This window comes from Lytechinus pictus, chromosome 1, assembly GCF_037042905.1.
Source record: "Lytechinus pictus isolate F3 Inbred chromosome 1, Lp3.0, whole genome shotgun sequence".
In the NCBI taxonomy this organism is placed as follows: domain Eukaryota; kingdom Metazoa; phylum Echinodermata; class Echinoidea; order Temnopleuroida; family Toxopneustidae; genus Lytechinus; species Lytechinus pictus.
In genome coordinates this window covers 6,062,620-6,088,256 of record NC_087245.1, presented here as the reverse complement: position 1 = coordinate 6,088,256, position 25,637 = coordinate 6,062,620, and the positions used below count along the sequence as shown (strand labels likewise).

General features: G+C 34.2%; 1 pseudogene; it reads right to left on the bottom strand.

Annotated features, from left to right (window-relative positions):
• Positions 1-8,189: 8,189 nt before the first annotated feature.
• Positions 8,190-25,052, bottom strand: LOC135157312 (NACHT domain- and WD repeat-containing protein 1-like; annotated as a pseudogene).
• Positions 25,053-25,637: the final 585 nt, after the last annotated feature.

The window sequence follows — 25,637 nt, the reverse complement described above, 5'->3', positions numbered from 1 at the left end:
CCATAAAGTCATTGATTTCTTGACAATTTGGTGTGTTTTCCTTTGTTTAAAAAGGACATTTTGCAAATTTCCTGTAGAAAAAATTATGATACTGATGGATTTCCATAGAGTTACTTATGATTGGATTAATCGTAACTCTTTGTAAGACGGGGCCCAAAACAACGAATCCAAGCATTTGCCGATACATCATGATGTATTATTACTTCGGCCATCTTAAATCTCGTACAAAGCCTTAGTAAAGGTTAGTAAGGTTAGTTATACCTGAGTATGATCATCACACATTCTAATATTACAAAGATGTAGTAGTCAATTAACGTTTTTTAATTATTATTATGATCAAGACAAAAATACGCAGATATTTCATTAATTTGATATAAAATCGGTTTTCATTGTATATATATATATATATACGTATATATATATATATATATATATATATATATATATATATATATATATCTTTAGGTCTTATCTTATCATTAATGTGTAGACACCCATTTTGATGTGATGGCCATTTGGTTAATATTTGTTATTATTTCACTGCTTTTCTTTCATAAAAATTGATGATTAGCTTTGATAAGACAATTAATGTTGCTAATTCCTGTTATTCCCCATAGCTATCCCCTATTTTGTAGTATAATATCAATACATATGAATTATGGATACTTTTTAAATGTTATATGTATATCTTATATTTAAACTTATAATATGTCAGAATATATTTGAAAAGTTGTCGGAATCGCTGATTTTGGGACTTGCAAGGAGAACACATCCAATGGACACTCATTTTATTTCTGCCCTAGTGCCAAAAGTCTTAACATTACGTTTAATATACTTTACTTTACTGTCTCTTGGAACAAAGTGGATGTATATAGGAAGTCGTGTTAAACTACACAGACTAACATACAAACTTTATTCTGAATTCGAGTTAACTAATGAACGCTATATTTTAAAAATTTCAAATCAGCACATGTCTGTCCATTCACTTATTTTGAATCCTTCAAAATATTATCTACTAACATTCACCTTTTCTTTTCATTTTTGTCATGATTACATTTCTGTCCATGCCATATCATTACTCTGATCACTGCTTACTTAATTTTGTATATATTATGCGATGATACAGTCCTTGTGATTTTATTTGAAATGCCTAAGTATTACTGCCATTTTTGATAATGATGATGTATATTTTTATCTTTACTGCATTCATCGTTATTACTATTATCAATAATGTCACTACTAATATAATTGTTTCTTTTATTGTCATCATGGTTATAGATATCACTCAATCAAATCTTTAAAAATTTAGAAAACGTTATGCGTCTCAAAACATTCCAGCTTACACATTTTATTTAGAATAATATACTAAATAAAAAATATGAATAAATTTCCTAATCTTTAACTCCTATGAGTAAAAATAATGAACAGAGCTTTTTTAAAGTAGATCACTTGTCTTCGGTGTGAATCTCGCCTGGTTTTTAGTCCGGCGTGTGACGTGACAGAAGTATTGAACTTATTTGACGAGGAATAATTTGTTGATTATAATTATAGTCATCACAGCATTTATCAAACGGCATTATCCTGTAAGGAAACCAAGTTATGAATGGCACCGGCCCTGGGACCCTGGCATTATTTGCTTAAGAGTTTACTCCACCCGAGAGCTCTATTCATTTTATTGTGTCACTCACGCATATTTGACGTAGGCATATGAACTGTGTAATTAGATCCGTTTATTTTCCACACCTGTGTTGTCCTGACCACGTACCTATTATTTAGGCCTGTCCGTTCACAACCTTGACCCTGGAGCTATATATATGGAATTTTCATACATTTGTTTATGCATATACAAACAAGAATTATGATATAAACAGAAAAGTTATTTAAAAAAAAGAAGGAAATTACCATTCACAACTTGCATGCAAAATACTATTTCATGAAAATTATTTAAAAAAATGCTTAGAGTGTCCCATACACTTATTGACTATTGTTTGTAATGAATACATTGAGACTCACGTAAGAACATTAAATATAATAGTTTTTCGTAATGAAAATAATAGCAACAGTTAAAATGTTAATGATGAGGATGATGAAGATGGTGATGGTGGTGATGATGATAATGATGATGATGATGATGATTATGAATATCGATGATAGAAATACGGATAATAATAATATTAATGATGGTAACAAGAGTAGCAATGATATTGGTATACAAAACATCAATAACAAAATAACTCAGCTTAATAATTATGATAATGATAAAAAAGGTTTGTAAAAGAAAAATAATGGATAGTAACATAATGTATGTCTTGATCAAACGAAGGGCTAGTCGATACTGGGCAAAGTGTAAGGCATCCCAAAATTTATAGTATAATTTCATGAAAGAATATTACGGGTATTTGATCGGTTTGCAAAGTGTGAGCCGTTACATATGTTTTTTTTTCTTTCATGTTGTCAAAAGCATTAAAGTTCTCGATCAAAGTTTTGTTGTTTGTTGGAAATTAATGGCGACCAGTCATATTTGACTATTACCGCCAACTCGTTTGGTCAACTATTATTTTCTTTCTTTTCTTTGACGTGTCCTTTATATTCGTTCCTCTCCTTCTTTCTTTGTTTTTTTTTTCTTTTTTAATAATAATTTTTATTATTATAAAGGCTATCGTATCTTACAGGTTACCGCATGATCCCGTCCCTTCTAACGACTTCTAAAGAATTGTAGCATTTCTGGTCATAGAATGTGACGGTCAATCACTGCATAGTTATCTTATAATTCGAGCGTAATAATATTGATGGGATTTATCATGTACATTATTTCGAGTAATGTTGCACTGCTGGTAGTATCGATGAATTCATTCAACCAAACATTGAGTAACGATTCTCCCTGAATACCAGCAATACATATTTTGTTTGGTAATTGCACTGTGGCGCAGAGCTATGAATATTATATGATATAATATACCAGCCTCTATTGATATGACACACACATACACACACAACATCTCGTCTAACAACAACTTCGTCCAATAAATATTTGGTCCAATCATCACTTTGTCTAATCACCGTTTCGTCTATGACCATTTCGTCTCAATAATCAATTGGTCCAATATGAATACCCATTTTCATTCATTTTGCACAATTAACACTTAGTCCAATTAGACCAAATGGTATATGGACTAAATGGCTAGTGGACCAACTGGTTATTACACGAAAGAATGAGTGGAAGAATTGGCAATTAGTCCATGTGGATAGTGGAAGAACTGATGGTAGACCGAATGATAGTAGACGAGTTGGCAATTGGACGAATTTTTATTAGACGAATTGGAAGTAAATCCCTATCACAATACTCTAGCAACGCCTACTCTGCAGGCAAGGACCCTTGTTTTTTGCAATGCGCAAAGTCATAGGCGGCGGAAGCGGGGGGGGGGGGGGACACATCCCCATAAATTTCAGGAGGAAAATGAGAGAAAGACAAAAAAGGAAGGAAAGGAGAAATGGAGAAAAAAAGGAAAAAAGAAAGGAGAAAGAACGAAAGAAATGAAGGAAGAAAGAAAGAAAGAAAGAAAAGAAGAAAGGAGGAGGAAAAAGATAGCAGGTAAACCTAACAGCTAAAACAAAGAAATCTTAAAACCTATATAATGTAGAATAGTAAAAAATGAAAGTTTTACTATGAAAAATAAACAAATTTTAAACTCGCTCCCAATTCGATTTTTTTCGGAAAAACTAGACAACCAACAAAAAAGTTTTTTTCGCACCACGAAGAAGAAAATAATGTAAAAAAAATGAAAGAAGAGAGCAAAATAAATATAAAAAGAGAAATGTGAATAAAATAAGGGGAGGGGATAATTGGAAAATGGAAAAAAATATCGTGAAATTACATAAAAAAGAAAATTTCGCTCACACTTCGCGCTCATATTCCATATTAAGTGAGATGTAGTCATCTGCTCACCATGGATACCATGAAGCTTAGAATAGGCCTATCCAATTTTAAATTCAAAGTAAATGTAGCTCTCGCATGAAATGTTAAGTTAGATAGCCATTCTGTTCATGATTACTAAGAGTGCTCAGAATGTCCAAAATTTAGGTCAGATTACCAAAGATTTTCAGCTCGCACTTCGCACTCGCATCAGATACCCATCCTGTTCATGGTCGCAAAAGTGCTTAAAATGTCCAGTTTTGGGTTGGAATAAAAAAATGTTTAGCTCGCGCTACGCGCTCGCATGAACTACTTAGTTAGATGCCCATCCTACTCATGATGACCAAAAGTGCTTAGAATGTCAAAATTTTTGGTCAGAAAATCTGTATTTTTTTAGCTCGCGCTTCGCGCTCGATTCAATTGTTCAGATAGATACCCACCCTGTTCATGGTCACAAAAGTCCTTAGAATGTCCTGTTTTGGGTTGGAATAATAAAACTTTTTGAGCTCGCGCTACGCGCTTGCATAAACTTTTTAGTTAATCGCCTATCCCCTTCATGGTAACAAAAAGTGCTTTAGAATATCAAGTTTTGGTTCGGATCTGTACAAAAAATTTCAGAGCATTATAAGTAAATTTCATAAGAATGACCCAATGTATTGATATCAGTATATTATTTGTTTTACATGATACATGACAAGTGTCGCTATTATTGAATTGAGAAATATTTAGTTACAGCTTATTATAAAGTTCATAAATTCTGATTGAGTGCATTATCTAAAGCAAATACGTTGAAATGTTCAAGTAAATGATGAAAAGAAGTGGAAAATGACCAAACTTTGTGTAAAAAAACCCAAATGGATTGTCAAAATTTTAGCATAATCACAGATTTCACACCATGGGCAAAGAATAGGCCAATTGATCGCCACCTTCACTAAATAATGCAATTAACAGAAAACGCATTAAACTAGAAACAAAATTATCAGCAGAAATGTTCCTTCACCCATTTTAATCAACTCATGTCTGTGTCAAAATGTAATTTTTAAATTGTGGCATCATATATTTTAGTGAGCACGTATTGAAGGTAAAAAAACTTCCTTTCAAAAGTTAGGAGAGTCATTTGGGTAAGTTTTGATTGGAGATTTTACTTGAAGAAGATATGTCAAACTATTTTCAATTTCCACCAACAGAACGAAAACGTAAAATATGATAACCTTAAGGAATAATAGTAAGTTCTTATGTTGAAAATTTACACATTGGTGTCATAACTTGATTATGTGCATACGAGTGGGGCGAATGAGTGAGCAAAATATCAACAGCCCTGTTTCACTATTATTTATCAGCATGACAAAGCATGAACATGATTGTTCATAACGTGATATCTTACATGATAAAGTATTTGTTCTTTCTCGTCGCCTCTTCTGAATAAAACTGATATTTATGTTTGCGGCAAGTTAATAATCCTTTCAATAATAAGCTTTACATCGATGGTTTCATGGTTCTGAGATAGTTCAGGTATAATAACCATGTAATGTCTATTCCACTGCGGTTTAGAAAGGTGGGGGGGGGGGGACTTGGTCCGTGGCCACTGGTTGATTTAGTTATGTTGTTGGTTAGTCAACATAACAAATCAGTCAACATCATTCGATGCAAGCGATCTCATGATAACACAGGAATCAATGGTTATGGAGAGGACATGATGAGCGCAAACCACACAATCCTACAGTTGAATGTTCATCTGATGGTAATCTGTATAGGATGCATTTGATATCCATGTAACACTCATCAAATATCTTTCCACGGATAATACTTTACAGAGTATTGAAATCCTTCCTCTTTCATTCGAAAACTTTCATCTTTACTGAACATTTTCACAATTTACAAAAAGTAAGCACGAAATCTAAAGTGAAAAACCTCCCCCGATATAATTATGATCGGTCGCTTCGCTCCCGAGATTTCAATTTGTTTCGAAAAGTTTGAGGCGTCTTGCCTTCCCAAGAAAAAAAATCTGCATAAGGCCATCCATTTTACAGTTTGACATGAACATTTATTTGGTTTGCGCTTTAAAGCACTATTTCCTCAAAAAATTTTAACAAAACATTTTCCTTAGAAAAAAATCATGAAAATATTGTAACCCCCATTATTACTTATAAATGAAATAGAATTCAAATGTCGCATAATTCAAATACGTTAAACCCGCCGTTCAGGCTGAAGCGAAAGGGACCTAAAAGCAATACGATAACATTTTCAGTATACTTCCTCTTCATGCTCCTGGCAAGCAATCTATACTTTTGAGTTCTATTCTCTTGGTAATGACAAAATGTATAACTGTATATAATAATTGCAGTGTAAAGTGCTCTGAAAACAAAGTATTAAGTGCTATATATTTGTAAATAGAGTTTGATTGACGTGACACTTGTTTCCTTTTATCGTTAAAGGGCATTATGAAAAAGGGAAAGCACAATGTAGGCAGTATCAGTTGTCTTCCTGGTAATGATGAGTCATATGTACAGTGCATGTCATTGTACATACTAATGTTTATTCACAGTATGTATGAATGTATTGTAGATTTATAGATATTGAACAAGTGGACTCATAAATATCTCTATAATCACAAGTTGGATTTCATCACTTGCATTCTATAATGGATTTTATTGTGATATAATGTGATCTTTAAAAACCTTGCAATCATTTACATCTACCTTGCTTTCAAGTACATGTAGTTTTCTACTTAAATATTTCATAAATTTTTTATTCTCTTATATATTTTGAACATTTCCTTTCATGAACTTAATGGAAAATATTTCTTGTGCAATAGTAGTGATAATATCAAACTCTGTCAAAATTAGATAAGATTAAGTCTTTTCTTGTAAATTTTTGCCTTGTATCTTGGAAAATATATAATTTAACAGGGAATATGTATATTTTTATACATATGTCAGAATGAACAAACAACTACAAATTTGGCTTTACAATGAGTCAAAGGCTAAAATCTTCTTGAAATTGTAAATTCTTGTAAATCTCATGTAATTATAATAATACATGTACATGTAATTATGAAAATGAAAAGGACAGGGGTGCAGTACAAAGCAGCCACAAATGCAGTAAAAGATAATTTCTGTAATGCAGTTGTGTTTTAATGTTTGAAAAATTACAAAGATGCAAAGGAAAGGGTCACACTCAGACATGACACTTTGTACATAATCAGTTCTAAAGCTAATTATTTTACATGTACAAGATATTTTATTTTGTCTTCGTAAACATGATTACAAAGAAATTTGTTTTCCACTGGTATAATTATAGTAATATAACATGCATGAACAAAACAAAACAAAGAAACAAATTACTCAGGTATGAATATATCAAGCAGATATAACAAATAATCTAAACAAAATTGAGTCCAGAATACTTCATCATTTTAAGTGTTTAGTGTAAGCAAAGTGCAGTAGAAATATACAGTGGCTTTGCTATACAAATTCATCATCATCTTTGTCACAACACATTTTATTGATGCTTAGAATTAATCAGTCAGGATTATAATCTGTATATATGTAGACATAGATAACAGACAAATTGATATTTGTAGTTATTTATCATGTATTTTCTTATTTCAATATACTATGATATTGTGTGAAAATTGTTATTTGTATTTAAAATATTCATTTGTGGTTTTGACTGAATAAAAAACAATGATTTGTGTAGGTGTTTGATGTCATATTACATTCCATTCTTTTATTTATAAATTATCAATTTAATCCTAGTGTTATCACATCATCATATTGAATATCAATTGAAAATAATACATTGGCTAGATGATTATTGACTTTCATGGTTTCATTGTGGGTTCTGTCACATTTGCTTCTATGACAATATCTCCCATTGATAATACACACATTAGCCAAACATTAACCTACTTGACCTTAACCTTAATCCCAATCCTCACATAATTCTAAACTGCAAACCCTATAACAACCCTCACCTAATATCTCCAGAGATATTACAGGAGGAGCAAGAGTCAGAAGATCAAATGATGTGTTACCTTCATTGTGATATTGTAAACCAAATCTATTCTAATATTTTGTGAAATGAATTAAATTCAGAAGTGAAATTGATATCTGTTGTATTTCTTTTATTTTCTAGACTTGACCCATATATGAGTGACATCAAGAAAGGTATACTACAAGTATGTTAATAATTCATGTTTACAACGAACAATAATATTTGTATAACTAAATATTACCTTGCTACAACTGAATTTTATTCAGGCTAATACTTTTTGTCATATGCAAGGTCTAAAAAAAAAAATCTTTTTGTTTCTAACTACCTATGTATATTGTACTCATATCCTTATATCATAGATAAAAAGCTAAGATGTAATTGCTTTTCATAAATATGTAATTAAAGCTGCTTTTCAGCTGAAAAGAGCTGGTTTCATAAGACCTCCACTTTGAATCCTATTCACTTATGTAATATGTAGAAAACCCTGGATGCAATGGCACTTTTTTTTCATTCAAATTTTGCCACCATTTTGGTATCAGAGCGGGTGTAAGTTTTAATTAAGCTTCATGTTTGAACACATTGATTCTGGATTTTTCTTTAAAAGTGGTGCATTAAAGCTTCTAGTATTCATACTCTGACTTCTGACTGAAAAGAAAGATGAAATTATCATGCACCATTTTATCTTAAAACGACCCATGAACAAGATTGTCATCAGTTCACTATCAATTTTATCAACCATCTCTCTTTTCAATCCTGGAGTGTTTACATGCATAAGAGTCCTGTTTCACAACTTCTCTGTTCACTTCCTCTACTAAAGCCACATCATTTGATTATTTTTTACACAGACTTCTTGCGATTGTTGTTGATAACATGTTTTCTAAATTTGGATCCAGTAACCCTTTATTGTTTGCATTTAATTTACAGGAATACAGTATATGAATAGATGATCAAGATGTTCTTGTTCCATCGATCATTAATGAAATTTGTTGTAATGTATCACAGAAATCTAAAAGCATATGTATGTATACAAATATTAAAATAAGGTGGCCTATTAACATTTTTCATTACATTACTGGTGATTGATAGTAGGCTTCAGACCTGTCTGCTTTTGGGAGAAACAGATCCAGTAGGAGAATAGTTCCAGTTTTGTTTTCTCCTGCTATACGGTAGTGATCTTCATTGATGTAAACCACATCTATGTGCTTTATCGCTGATTTGCAGTCAAAGGACGCCATCAACTGTCGGGATGGAAGATGCCAAGCCTTGACAGTGCAGTCACGGGATGCTGTAACCAAGTAACAATCGTTTGCTGATATATGCATATCTAGGATTGCGTGGGAATGTCCATAGATGAAACTAACAAGATCGAGAGTAAAACAAAGATCTGTCATTGTTAACTGAAAGTTGAGACCACTTGGCATTGTAATTGACTTTAATGTCACTGAAGTTGAGCTCTATAATTATAGCTAATCACTAGAAACCAATTTATAGTGGCCAACTCCCACTCTGTACACACGACACCATGAATATCTTTTTTTTTTAAATTTCCCCTCTAGATTAAGAAACGCCCATATTTGACATTGATATATATTTGTTTGGGGAATTTGTTTGTTTGGGGAATTTGGGGAATTTGATTAAATTACAAATAGCAGGGCCCGCTGGGAGAACAGTTTTCGGAACTGAAGCGGCTACCCTGGGTAAATATACCGCTATTATTATTATTATTATAATGTAGGGTTGGACACTCAAAGGAGAAAAAGAATAAAGGATGAAGTTTGTAGTTTAAGAAAGAAAGACAGATTACTTACTGTTTGTCTGTTTCATCTCCTGATATATTCCACATATAGAGCTGTTTGCTTCCTGAATGTGAAGCTGTGATAATCATTCTACCATCGTGCATGAAGATAGCACACGTTACCTCTGATGTATGTACTGCCAAACGTTGTAGCACCTTACCAAAAAACCATCTGATGAATCCAATGACCAGAGTAGGGCCTTCTTGTCATTTCCTCCTGTAACCGCATATTTACCTGCGGAGATGATATGCAATTATACTTTTTAAAATACATATACAACTCATTATGAAGCTATAAAGCTGTGACTTTTTTCCACTCTTGTGAAATTGAATATGGGGCTTTGATTAAAATCTCGTACAGCAAAGACAATATTGTGCAAAAGAAGTTTATTTATTTATTTCAAATATTTAAAAGAAGGGTAGCTCAATCAGCAACAAGCTGGTTTTCGTTGAGGCCCTTCGTGAACAAACACAAATATAAAACATGGTAACATATTCAAATATAAACAAAGAATAGAGCATAAATACTAATATTGAAAAAAAATGAAATGAAATAAGCATAATTAACTATGGAAAATAACAGAACAAATAAAATATGATACTGTACAGATGTTACCTAAAACTAAACGAAAACATTATATACATATGAAAAGAGATAAAATAAGTACAAAATGAGGAGAAAGAATAAAATAGATTCCACCATTAGTCCCTATTACATATTAAAGGTTTTTTCCCATTTAGCCATTTCCCGTTTGAACTGTTTAATGTTTTCTATGAATCGGAGGTGTTCGGGTAGTTTATTCCAATGTAATGGGCCTCTGACAAAAAATGATTTCTGATAAAAGGTTGTACGAGCATATGGCACCCTGATTATCATCTTATTTGTGCTTCTAGTTGTTCGGGAGGATATTTTCTCTATATAAATAAACTTATCACAAAGCACCTGGGGAGCAGCTTCGTGTAAACATTTATGAACCTTTAAGCGAGATGCTCTAAAAAAGACATTGCGTATTTTGGGCCAGGATAATATTTTGAAAATTTGTTCAGATGGAGTTTCCCAAGAGAAGTTAGATACCATGTATGCTGCCCTCTTATGTAATATCTCTAACTTACTGTGATTAATTTCAGATCTTCCCGACCAGACGGTACAGCAATACATTATATGGGGCATTAAAAAAGCCCAATACAGCTTATTCAATTGTGCTTTATCAAAATACTGTTTACAGCGGCGAATAGTTCCTAGTTTTTGTTTTACAATTAAAGCTATGCTGTCAACATGTTTTTTAAAGTCGAGATTGTTATCTATGATAACTCCTAAACATTTATATTCATTTACACATTCCAATTGACATCCATTTAACACTATCGATAGCATATTGCTGTCTAGTGACCTTAGCTTTTGTTTTGATCCTAGTAGCATCGTTTTGGTCTTGTCACTATTCAAAATCAACTTGTTTTTATTGAGCCAAGAGTCCAAATCCCTAGAGCTTTTGACAGTTTTAGCTCAACCTCTTGCGTCGATCCCCACAAACAAAAATAGTAGTATCGTCAGCATACATGTAAACGGTGCCATTTTGGTATAGCGTTTGGGAGATCATTAATGAATAAAGTGAAAAGTATCGGGGCTAAGATCGAACCCTGTGGCACACCCATTGTAATGTTTCGTAGAGTAGATTTTTCTTTTCCTAAAGATACATATTGTCGGCGGTTTTTCAAGTAAGAATCAAACCATTTGATGACACTAGGTGAGAATCCATATTGATATAATTTATCTAATAGTAGGGAGTGGTTAACCGTATCAAATGCACGTCGAAGGTCTATAAAAGCTATACCATTCAGGTGTCCTTTATCTACATTCTCTGACCATTGATTCACCATGCATAGTAAAGCTGTTTCGCATGAATGCTTAGGGCGAAACCCAAACTGATTCTTATATAAGTAGTCTTTCTGAGATATATAATCAAATACGTTTAAATACACTGCCCTTTCGATTATTTTAGATAAAATCGGCAGTATAGATACAGGCCTGTAGTGTTTCAGTGTGGCTGAATCCCCTCCTTTTGGAATCGGTTGGACTCTGGCTATTGTCCAAGCATCAGGGTATACAGAAGACTTTAAGGACAAATTCAATATATATACTAAGCTTCCAATTACACAAGGAATATCACAAATATATTTCAGTATTTTGACGGAGAGTTCGTCATATCCAGTTGCTTTTTTGCAACTATAAGATTTTATCTCTTTGATGACGAAATCTATAGAAATAATAGAGAAATTAAACAAATCACTTTTTGTCTGCTTTTCCGAATTTTCTTCATTAATGTGTTCACACTCTTTGGAATTCTCAACACTTTGTTCAAAATTGTTAGTGAGTTCCTGAACTGAGTCAATAAAATATGTATTGAAGAGCTCAACAATTTCTTTCAAGTCAGATATTTCGGCATCGTTTACGTTCAATGTCATATTTTTAGGTTGCTTTTTCTTAGTCAGACGCCGCATAACATCCCACAGTGCATTTGCGTTACATGATTTAACATCTAATAAAGATGTAATATATGATTTTTTAAGCTTATTGAGTTACCTTGTCACCAGGTTTCTATACCTTTTATATTGATTCCAAAGATATGATGACGACAGTTTGATTGCTTTTTCATGTAAGTAATCCCTAGTATTCATCAATGCAATTACATCACCTGTCACCCACGGGCACGCCTTGTTTCGTATACGTTTTCTTTTGTATGGTGCACATTTGTTTATAATTTCCATCAGCGGCTTGTACCATATGTCCCATGCACAATTTACATCTTCACATTGATATACATCTTCAAAATGAACTTGGGATAATAAAGACTGAAATTCAGAGAATTCAAAGCCTTTAAACTCTCTCCATTCTATAATATTTTCTTTTTGATTAATATCTGTATCACCGTAGACAGTAAAAATCATATAGTGATCACTGAAAGATGTTTTTATTACTCCATTCATTAAGTGGTTGTCTATATCAGTGGAATATATAAGATCAATAATAGTTTGTGACGTTGTCGTCACTCGTGTTGGTATATCAATTAATTGATCAAATAAAAAACCAGTCATGATTTCATCAAGAGATCGAGACATAGAATCAATATAGCATGGAGACATATCACAGTTCAGATCTCCAAGATCTTTAGCCAGGAAGACAATCGTACATGCAGATATATTAAAGTTTTATTAAAGGGAAATGATATTTTAACATGTAGTTTGTTTCTTTAGAGATAGCATATATTATAAAATGTTGATAAATATCCCGATAATTGGTTGATTTTTAACCATGTGACCAGTCATATATTTCAGCTGAAATGAAAATTTGCCTATGACTGGTACCAATGACCTTTGTTTCACAAAGATTTAAGTATGACTTAAATCTAAGTCATACTTAAATCTTTGTGAAACACCCCCAGGTCTATTGACTATTCATGGTTTGAGATAAGGATGATTTATCAAATAATAGGGATCCAAACCACTTTATTTTTAAACATATAATAAACATCATTTTGCTCAGGCATTAGAAAAATTACAAATACTTGTTAAATTTCGAGCAGTACAAATTTCCTCAGCTATGTTAGAACAATGAGTATGAAATTATAATGTTCCATATTTCATAAAATATTATGAAATATAAAGAAATAGTGGGAGATGTCATCAGTCCCCTCATTTGCATACCGTCCAGGGCTCCGTTGCCTAAAAGATACCATTATGGTAACTTCGCCGTCTACTGGTAACTTTCATAAAATCCTTGATTCTGATAATATTTTTTATGCAATGGGTCCCAGGATGTACAACTGTTTTGTGAAATTAAGCAAAACTTCAAATGTTATTTCTTTCTTATTCTACATCCAATTTTGATGAAATTTTCAGTGTCATGCCTGTCGGATTTTTTCTTTTTATTCGTATCAACATGTAGTAGGGGTGGACTTGTCCTTTAACCCTAAAATGACTTTTCAATCTGATCGGTCCCCTTAATTAATTTAGGGTTTAATTTAGTTGGTAAATGCTCTGTAATAATTTCTATTAAAAAAACAATGAAAAACAAAAGATGAAACAACATAGAAATACGTAAGAAATAAAAAAAACAAAGAAATACATAAGGAAAAAATTAGCTTTTGCAATTTTTCTTTGTGGAAACCTTTAAATTAGATTAAAAAGATGACATCTGGAAAGAAAAGAAGACAATTTGAAGTGAAATTGGGTGTTAAATATGCAAATAATGTTTTTCACAAAAAATAAATGTGCATATTTTATTCATAATAAATAGAAAATAATCGTTTTCAGATTTTTTTGTACTGGCTTGTAGTTTACGTGGAAAAGAATGTGCGTGCCAAATTTTGGCGCGATCGCACGAACGGCGGCCGAGATCAGAAGGGGAGGGGGGGGGGGGGGCATCATGCCCCCAGTCCTCAATACATCTCAAATAGCCAAGTCCTTTTAGGGTTAAGGACTGGGAGTCTGGATCCCTCTACTGTATGTTAGCTTTGGGAAAGAGAGCTTCCACACATCAAAGTCCAATCTGGACTAAGTTCTAACATCTGGACTACTTAGAAATATTCTAAAGTTACCTTGCACATGTAAATCTGTATAATGCTCTCAATATTATGTATTATTAGCATAATATTTGTTGTGTCATTTTTTGTTTCTAGGGTACTGCTAATAATGTTTTGTCACAATACAAACAAGTATTAAATGTACCTCAGAAGTAAATTTAGTAACATCCCCCAAACCCCTAAACAAACAGCAATGTTAGAGACTGCTCTAATGACATGAAAGGAAAAATATATAATCCCAGAGTATGAACAAATAGAAACACTTCTTACCATCATCAGATACAGAAAGACATCGTATTGATGCCCTGTGCTCTTTAGCTGATAGCAGACAATCTCCTGTCTTATATTTCCAGATATTCAGCATACCCTTACTATCTGCTGATAGGATCAGAGTGACTGCTTCTTGCTTTGTCACTTTCACAATTTCAACAGAACCTTTGTGCCCTTAATTAAGAAATGAAACAGAAATCATATTTAGGAAATTTTGGAAGTTGTCAAGAAATAAAAGTCATTAAAACCTTAATTAAACTCATTAAACTTAGATAAGATACAAAAACTTCAAAATAAATATGCCAGAATGCTTTTGAAAAAAGATTATAATACATCACAAATTTCTTTGTTGCAGTCACTGAAGTGGCAATCAGTAGATCAGCGTATAAAATATCAGTATGTGTTCTTGTATATAAAATAATGAATGATTTAGTTCCAAATTATTTAAAACCTTTAGTATGTAAACGGCCCGTGAAATACAGGATACGGTTTTCTTTACGATGCCCCCTTCAGCTTCCCAAAGCTAGAATTTAACATAAAAGAAAATCTTTCGCATATGTCGGACCCAAATTATTTAATGCACTTCCTTCAAATTTACAAGTTTGTACCTCCTTGTTAGTTTTTAAAAAATTATGCAAAGCCTTTCATACGAATTGATAAAGAGCGAAATGATATTCCATTGATTTACAATGCTATGTATGTTTAAATTGTCACTTCCCACTCTATAATTTGGTGTTAATTGTTTCTGATGTTAGATATTTTGTATTTTGTATTTTTGATGTTGTTTGTTGTTGTTGTTGTTGTTCATAGTTATCTTGACATGTATTTTAAACTGCAGGGCGCCTTTGTAAAGCAGTTTTAAGAACTGAACAGGCCTACCCTGCAGTATAAGATAAATAAAACAAAATAAATAAATAAATAATAAATAATAAACTACAACATTAATCTACTGTTTGATTTATATCCAGGGAAGCAGGTTTATGTCAGTGTAAAATAGATACCTAAAATTGATTTCTGATTAATTTTTAAAATCGTCCATTTTAACAAAACTCAAAATTTGTTCCAATAAAAATTTCAAATGGTCATATTTTTCAAAGTTATGGTATTAATATGTTTTCTTTTATAAGGGAATATAACAAGAATCTGTTTATGTTGTACAACCTCCCTGGTGGAAAGGTGCTTAGGAGAAAACCACATATTGCTCATAAATTAGGACACGACAAATGGGGGAGTTTTCCCAACCACAATCCCAATCTGCTCCCAAATTTATACTTACAAAGCCTTTGTGGTCTCAGTTTTCAAATAGGCATACCTTAAAAAATACCTTCACTGATATGCTTTCACATATCTTCTTTCATGCAAATTATTTGTCACAAAGGTTGGATTTCCCTTACATGTTTAGACACACATAGTTACCTTCGAGTGTTTTCAGACAAGACTTTAATTCCAGTGACCACAGTTTAACCGTTGTATCCAGTGACCCTGTGATGATCTCGTCATCATGACCTTGGATAATACACAGAACATCCTTGTCATGACCTTTAAGATCGAATGTACTATTCCTGTCCTCTGATTGAACAACATCCCATACACGGACCACGCCTTCATCGACCATTCCACCTATCAGCTTCTTGCCATCACTGCTTATCAAGAGAGTGTATGCAAACCCAGATTCTTGGCGGATCACCTGGCAGTCAGAGAATCTTGAGAACTTGACAGTTCCTTCTTGTCCACTCGTAATGACTGTTGATTTGTCAGGTCCAAAGACAAGTCCAAATACATGCTCTTTGTGCCTCTCCCTTTTTATCACCTGTGATGTGAAAGAGAAATGATCGACAATGCCTGAGATTAGATGTGATATTTTCTTTTTTTAGTGTAAAGCTAATCAACTTCCAGGCCATGCTCACCGTATTTCGTTTGTAGTCCCATACTTTAGCACTTTTATCATTAGATGCAGAGTATATTTTCTGACTGCTTGATCCTGTTACATATGTAATCAATGATGAATGTCCTTCTAAGGAGGTGATGAGAGAATTCTCAGTGTGGTCAGTGTTCAGACTCCACACATTCAGGCAATCATCCTTTGATCCAGTTACCAGAATCTCTCGTGAGTCAGCAACACTCTGGTCAGCTTCACCAAACCATAGAGATGTGATCATCCCAACATGACCTACATGTATTAAATAAAGAGGATATATCTCCAGTCTTGAGGAAAACCTCTAAACGTACTCCTTAATAATAATTTAATTTCCATATAAGATTTTGCACGTTATAAAGTAGATGCACCTTCTTTAACAAAAAAATTATTTCAATGTACCTACTGTAACAGAAGATTTATCTAAAAACGCAGAAATCTACAGGTTTACAGCTTTCTGAGAGACAATTGACTACAAAATTACGACTAACCTTTGAAGGACAATATCGCCATTCCTGTCACCATATCCCAGATGTAAACAACAGAGTCTCCAGAACCAGAAGCAAGTCGGTTTTCTGACAAAATCAAGAGGCATGATATGGCTTTCCTGTGTGCTTTGAGCGTAATGCTTGAATTGTGTTCTTCATGGAGATAGCTTGATATCTTGATAGTTCCATCGTAACTTCCCGTGATCATGGTCTTATTCATTGCTGAGCGAGTTGCTTCCCTGATATCACCAGCCCTATGAACCTCAAAACAGTGAATGCAGTCCTTGGTATTGATTGACCATCGTCTGATACGGCCATCTTGACAGACGGACAGAATCTCAGAATTGCCTTCGAAAAAGGTAAAATGAACAGCTGCAGGATGATTCAAGCTCATCAGGAGTCGCCCATTTCTCAAATCCCACAAGTACACATTTGTGCCCTTTTCTGCACCAGCTACAGCATGACACCCATCTTCTTGTATCGTGCATGAGCTGATAGCATGGTTCTTTCCAGTTTCCAACTTGCAAACCAGTGACCCACTAGAAAGAGCGAACACACCAAGCACTTGACAACCAAAGACAACATGTTTCCCATCAGGGCTCAGAACGAGTGTCAATTTACCTGAAGCTTTTTGCTTAGCTTTTATCTCGAGGGTGTGAATGAGTTCTATCTTTGGTTCATCCCATACATTTGCCATTGGTTGTCCATCATTATCTTTACAGATGGTTACAAGCATGCCTACAGAACATGCATATCGAATGGCCTCGACTCTATTTGGATGACCTGCAAGATATGCTTTTAACTGCCCTCCAGGAGGGATAAGACATGCACCTCTGGGAATTATGAGAGACAGAGTAGTTGTTTGCATCCAGGACTTGGCTTCTTGAAGAAGTCTTCCAATATTTGGATATACATCCTCGAAGTCAGTCAATCGACCAATTAACTGGCCTGCCAATGCAAACGGGTCCTCCTTGATATTGCTCCCCGAGAGGTAAAGTGCATCTATCAGAAGAGCGCTCTCGTCATCATACTGCATGAAGTCATCTACAAGCTCTATTAAACTTAAAGCTCTCAACTTGGCTAAAATCCATTCATAGTTTTACATCACGTACTTAATCAAACCATTTGGAAAGCAATCTACAGGTGTACATTGCATGAGGTGATATGGAAGTTCTTGCAACTTGCGCAAATTGAAAACATCGTCTCCGAACATTAGTGGTTGAGCTGCTGCTTGGCGATCAGCCTTTCTGAATTCCTTCTTACGACCATGTAGTGTAATTGGTTTGATAGCACTATCACTATACTCTCCCCTAAACATGTCAGCAAGTAGCTGGTGCCTAGCTACATTGGTATAAGGGTCGCCAAGATACATTTTCTGAGCAGTTTCAATGAACTGTCGGTGATACCAAGCGAGCACAGTCTTTCCACCTGCTTGACGTTCAGTAATGAATTCGTCAATGTCCAGACGTAACCTCTTCCACAGAGATGGAGGAATTCGAACAATGTCTTCATCAGGAGGATCCCAGTACTGATAGACATCATTGAGGACTTTGTCATCACACGAAAGGACGTCTTCTATCTCTGCTTCTGTCAGACCACTCTTTCCTGCTGTCAGATAACCAAGAGCATGGGCTACAAAGAGTCTTCCATGTCGATCTTCTAGATCTTTGAACAAGGACAATATAGCTTCAGAAATATTACCAGGAAGATTTATCTCTTCTATCTTCTTGAAAGATGGCCAGCTCACAAATTCTTCAAACAACAGTTTCAAGAACAAGGGCTGAGGACATTTTATGAAGGCATCTGTCACAATGTCGACTTGCTCACGCGTCAGTGTTCTGTCTCTGCTCTTTAGCAAACTCTTCATGATTGCAAGACCATTATCTTTTTCCAAAGGGTCCATTTTAATGTAGCATCTGTTATCCTTCAAAGCCACTTTGATATTTTTAAGGCATTGGTGCTCTTCTTCAAGCATGGAGACAACAATATGGGTGTTTTCATGGAGGTGTTTGGGTAACCAGTTCATCATATGAGCATTATTATTGGAAGCCAGTTGGTCAATGCTATCTAGGAGTAATAGAAGAGACCTTTCTTTGGATGGAACTGTTCTGATCAAGTTGTTGAATGTCTGAACTGTTTCTGAGAAATCATCCAGGTGATCATCTGCAGGTTGCTCCACTCCATATGCAATGCAGATCTAGATAAAATAAATGAGAAGAATCCATGAAATATCCACTGGGTATATTAATCAACTATCACACTAATTACAGTTGCTCTGGATGGATTCGAATATTTTATTCTTGGTATAAGATTGTGTGAGTTATACACTGGATCTTTCCCATGCTATTTATGAAAAGACTTTGTTCTGGTGGTTCAGAGAGGTTTTCAGTGTGATTGAAGTAAATGAAAAATAATTATATGGTTATGAAATCCATGCCCTTAAGAATACAAGAAATACTTCGGACATAATTATAAATATTATAGAAGCAAATGTGAATACTTCGTGGGTTGAATTACTCCAATGCTTTAAGTAGCTTTCAATGAGTAAACGGAAATGAAAAAAAAAGCTTGTTAAACGTTTAATTTCAGATGAGTCAGCTACCTGTCTACATATGCTTTGAAGTGTCATGTGTATTGAAGATGTCTGTACTGACGTTCCAAGGAATCGTAGAACTGTCACGCAATTCCTTCCAAAAAATTATTTGCTGTGTTTGGCTACCATTCCCATGATAGAGGTCTTTCCTGATCCGGACACACCATGAATAATCAATGGCCTTCCAAGATTAGCTGTAAGGCAAGCCTGGATTGAACCCATCAAATCCTCTCGTCCTTGAAATGTGCTGCAGTATATAAAAGGTAATGAAAATCAGCACATCATTTGCATGTCATCATTCTCCAGACACGAGCTAGCTACGCGTGGAAGTTGCAAACTTGTTGAGAGGTCTGAAGTTCGAGCCCCGATTCATGTTTCGTTTTTCGGACCCTGTCTGGTCGGTCAAGCTAGGCCTGTCCCAGATATTAATATATAAATGTTGAATTTGTGTAAATACCCAATTACTTCTACCCATATCAACACGTACCCTTACATAATATGTTGCAATATTTCTGAACACAGTTTTAATTCAATACCAAATACTTTCTGATTGAATTATTATATGCACTCAGAATTTTTATGTTTAATTAGTTACATATGCTTTCAGCTAAAGAGCAAGGGCTGGGGCTATACCAACCTGTATTTGATTTTACAGAAGGATGAATGGTGTAGAAGTTCTTTGTATATGTTTATCTGGAGTAAATTTCTAGTAAACATCTTTCGATTCTGCAGGCTCTTCTCTATCATATCCTTCATCCGCTTTTCAAAGACTTTGCACATGTCGTTCAGATACTTTATGTGCTCCTTACAATCTGTTGGGTTGAAACCCTTCTCGGTCCAGGGTATATTGTACTTCATGACTGAATCAGATGGGACTACACTTGGAATGTAATTTGCCTTCAATGTGGAGAGTTTGTCTTGAGGAAACCTGTTGAATTGGACATCATCTCCATCCCTTGAAGACGAAAAAAAATTTGAATGAATTTTATCCAGGACAAACTTTCCCTACGTTCTCGAGAAAGGATTGAAGTTTTAGACCAGAAAGCCATCCCAAATAAAGAAGAAACTTATATTCAAACTCTAGCAGATTTAAGCAAGTACTAAAATACACATGAAAAAGGTAATCACTTATTCATGTTGTTTAGAATTATTCCGTGGACTCCCCCTCCAAACCAGAATATGTTGTACGCATTGGTACTTTGGAAGAATGAATGACTTAGTACAAAATGTAGATGAGCGATACTCACTTTATCATTTCCACGTCAGCATAGTCTGCAACTAAACCTCTATTTTCTCTAGAAGGAACAAGATTCTGAAAATCTCGTATAAAGAACAAACATGTATCTTGAATGTTTGTGTTGTCTTTCAGGGCATGTCTTATTTCCTCTTCCGTAAATGAACATAATCACAAATGGAAAAATGAAGTAGACATTTTCATTCAAAGAGGGATTACGGGCATTAACACGAAAGGAGTAGACCAGAATAGAATACTTTTATGCTTCAGAAGAAGGTAATTTGTACTCATATTGAATGATGGTTTCATAATCAATGAGATAAACATCAAATTGAATTTTTGGTTATTCTTTTAAATTGTGTTTTATTAGATCCACTGGAAAGCAATGCATTAAATAGTGACTGCTGTTTAACTTATGAAATCATAATCATTTGATATTTTCATACATGTGTATATGATATGTCTCCCTTATTTTAAAGTAAGTTACAGCAATGAATATGCATTGGAGGAAATAAATTGAATAAACATCTTTCCATGTAATAAAAGTGGGATATGACATCATCGATTTGCTCATTGAATTTTTTTTGAGACATACATAGAACTGCTCCACCAAAATAATACAAAGTTTTATAATGTCATCACTTTGTTATTCCTTGTCCGATATTAATAAAATTGTCAGTGTTTTATTTGTCTCATTGTTATCTATCTCTTCAAACCATAGAATTTATCGATATGGCGCTACACAGCTAGTGACTGCTGGTCCCACTATCAAATGGGCAAAACGAGTATTTGGAGTATTTCTATTTTATATTTCTATTTAGAACTATAAATATAGATTTTCATTTTCATTTTCAAAGTAAAAAATGCAACAAATACCCCCATAAATGATGTTCGTTTATGTGCTACTTTAGTCACCTGGTCTATGTAATTTCTACATCCTGCTATGTCATACTTGTTTACGTAATATCATGAGAAAACTTGTTCATGACATTCTAAACTGGTCTATAAAGGTATGCTTAGGAGATGGATCATGAGGTCTTCATAGACATATCAATTAGGACATGGTAACTAAAGGTATGTGAATTGTTTCAAAGCACATATACCACATTTCAAATCCCCAACTTCAATACGTGTATTTTTTAGAACTTGAAATTACCTGACATGACGAAGGAATGGATTTCCTGTTCGCTGTAAACTTCCATCGCTGCTGACGATCTGGCAAATTCGTCAAAGACATTCCTCATCTTGGTATACATTTCCCACCAGGTTCTCCTTGCCTGCCCCTCTTTGTCTGGTTCACTCTTGTTGTGGAAATGTGGAAGAAGTGCTGTGATAGGTCGAAGTGCGTATACAGGAGGAATGGCGTTTGCATCCTCTGCATACCACATCTTCAGAAGATTGATGTCGTCTTGGGTTATGCGATCGTTTTGTGATATGATTGTCATGAGCTTCTTAAAGATCCGTGATTGAATGGTTGATTTCAATGGTCGGTAGCCATACTTGTTTCCAAGAAAACCCTGTGCAAATTCGACAGGTTTTTGAGAATTAACGATATTTCTCCAGAACTTTCATGAATATGCTCAATTTTAAGGAAATGATTATGGTTATATCAAGGTAAACCTTCGAGAAGAGAGAAATGGAGAAAGGGGATTTGAAGCGCTAGCGCTTTGCCTCCTTGTTTTGTCAATGTAATCGGTTATCATAGGTCCTATACCACCTTCGTTGCATAGTGGATGTATGATGAGTTAAGTTTATCAAAGTGAATAATTGATTACCAAAGACAAAGTAATTCCACGCTTTTTAAAGCTGAATTGATTAACTTAGACCAAGAACATAATATTTGCCTTATTTTGCGTGATTTGATATATAGTATTGAATATTTCATTGACTTCTATGAATTATGTTCGAAAATCAGTTGTATTAAAACCTTGAAATTTTCTCAAGTGATTGTATCATTGTGTGAAATTAAAAACTGCAATAGATCTGTTTGTCCATCGTCCTGGGTTAGCCTAGCACATGAGCCAATAACCAATCTTACCACGAAGTAAGGTCCCTGAGACATACGTTACACCTGTCAATTTCATTAAGGCATAGGAACGATGTCAGGTGATCTGCTGTGGCACTATCTCGTACACCCCATCTCATATCAACCACTTCAAACTCAAGCTGCCTCTGTTGACAATACCGTCGAAGCTCTGGAAATACTTCCTGCATCAATTTGTTTCTTTCTTCTTTCATATCTGCAAGACAAACGGTAATAACATCCTATCTTATGAAGTCTCGGCAGTACTTAAAATGGAATGCGTTGCCGGAATATAACGCATTCCGAGAAAGATTTTATGTCGATGAAAAATATTTCAATTTTGTAGTTTTTCCTCTTATATCTACCTTATTCTGTTAAAATTGATCCATCCATCCATCCATCCATTTATCTATCTATCTATCTATCTATCTATCTATCTATCTATCTATCTATCTATCTAACTATCTATCTATCTATCTATCTATCTATCTATCTATCTATCTATCTATCTATCTAACTATCTATCTATCTATCTATCTATCTATCTATCTATCTATCTATCTAACTATCTATCTTTCCATCTGTATATATACAAATATGTCTGTCTATTTATCTATCTATCGATGAACATGGCCCTGGCAAGCTGCGTGACATTTTTCATAGGCAGCACCCTCTGGAATTCTGGTAAGCGTTGCAAAATGGAGAAATGTAACCAGAAAGACCTATATTTCTTTAGTGAAACCATTTTTGACTTACATTTTGTGGTGAACCCTCCTTTTTCATTTGTTTTAATTGCTTGTCGAATTTCTGGGGACCCAAATAACCTTTATTTAGTAGTGACACCTCCTTTATTCTTGCTTGTCTAACTATCTTCTCCAGTTTTGCATGCTGATTGCAACATCTCTTCATTTAAAAACATCTTTCTCTACTCTGGTACATTCCTGTAATTTTAGTGCAATAATGATGATGTAAAAACTTACAGTGAATACTATACAGAAAATGTGTAACGGTTCTAAATCAAGTAAATTTTTAGCTGTGGTTCAGGGAGAGGATTTTCCTCTTGATTATAGAGATACCATTTGCTCCGGTCTTGATATCTTAAAGGGAATAGGGTAAGAGTTAGGAGTGTAATATACTTTTTAGTTCAGAATTAAGTAAAGATTTAGGATTAGGGTTTATTTTTTTTCGGAGGTTAGGTTTTATGTTTGGCTTAACATGCTTAACGTGGAGATTTCACATCGGAACAATTGTTGCCGGAGCAAATGTCATGGAACCAGGTTTTTTTTTAAATAGCTTTATATCTATTTCCGCAATCGATGAGTTGTGTGAGTCTATATAGAGCCCCTAAGTACTCTTTGCCTGTTGTCACAAAAGCTTTTAATTATAGGTCTATCAATAAAGACATGCATGGGATAGTGTACCTGTTGGGTCTATCACGAGTGATCTTTCAAGCTTTAGAGTTCTTTCAGCGACATGTGTATGACGATATACCAGTAAAATAATAATCTCTTTTACTTGACCTTTACTTGAATTTTGACCCAGACTTTATCCATGTTTAACATAATATTTGAAATGAATAATTATTCGGAAATGATGATCGGAATTATAGTAAAAGCCTGAAAAGAAATGAGACCGAAAACTAAGCTACAATCAGGCCTATTGAATTGGAGGAATTAAAAAAAGAGAGTAATCATAGCACCAAGAGGGGAATGCTTACAAACACGCACGCACCCACACACACACACACACACACGCATATATATATATATATATATATATATATATATATATATATATATGGAGAGAGAGAGAAGGGAGTGGGTTATTGTATTATCAAAGGAATTCAAAGGAATGTGTCATTGTACATGGGAGCACAATGAAGGTATAGAGGGGTTATTGCACAACTTGGACTTTGAATACCCGGAAATTGGTTCACTGTAAATTTTACCTACTAGTAGGTCCATGATTTACACACAAAAAACATCTGACCTTAATTACTCTGACTCAATATAACATTTGGTGAGGTGTTAAGACACTAAAAGTGTTATTCTTTTTAAAGAAATATGATATAAGACATAGATATGTCAAGTCTTTTGATTTATATTGCAGTACCTGTAAAAGTAGAACTCAGGAAGATCCTCACGGTGTTCGATTCTTGATCGGGTAGGTTTTCAGTCTCACCGTTCACCAGAGACTGGAAGAACGCTGATCTAGCTGACATTGTAGGCTCGTCCGCCATGTCTGTACCTGATGGTAACCTGTTACAAATATAAATGATCATATCCGTCATAATAATAATCTAGACAGATGATTGGTCTAAACCCCGTCATGTGACCAAAGATAGTTCCAACCAATGTCACGAAATTGGCAAAAATGCCATGAATCCCGACTTCTGACATCACAACAGTGAATAGTACCCCGAGCCGTGACGTCAGACGTAAATATTTCAAATACTATTTACGGGTGGGCGGGGCTTAACCCAAACTCATGCGCACGTACAAAGCGCGTATGTGATAGCCATGCAGGGGCCACATGAAAGCTAATAAAAGTATTAATTAATCGTCTCTTCAAGATTGCTATTCATTCTACATTACTATCTGATGTATTTAATTCCGATGACGGATATAAATCAAATATATACGGTCTTCGATCGGAGGTTTGGTGAAACTATGATCCCATATATATATTGTAACGAAATGAAAGGTTTATTTAATTATCAGTGTTGTTTTGGAACGACAAAGACTAGAATAATTTTTAACCCATATTTATAGTTGTATAGCGAAATTCAGTAATCGCTTGTAATCGATTATGTGGTGATTTTCTGTAAAAA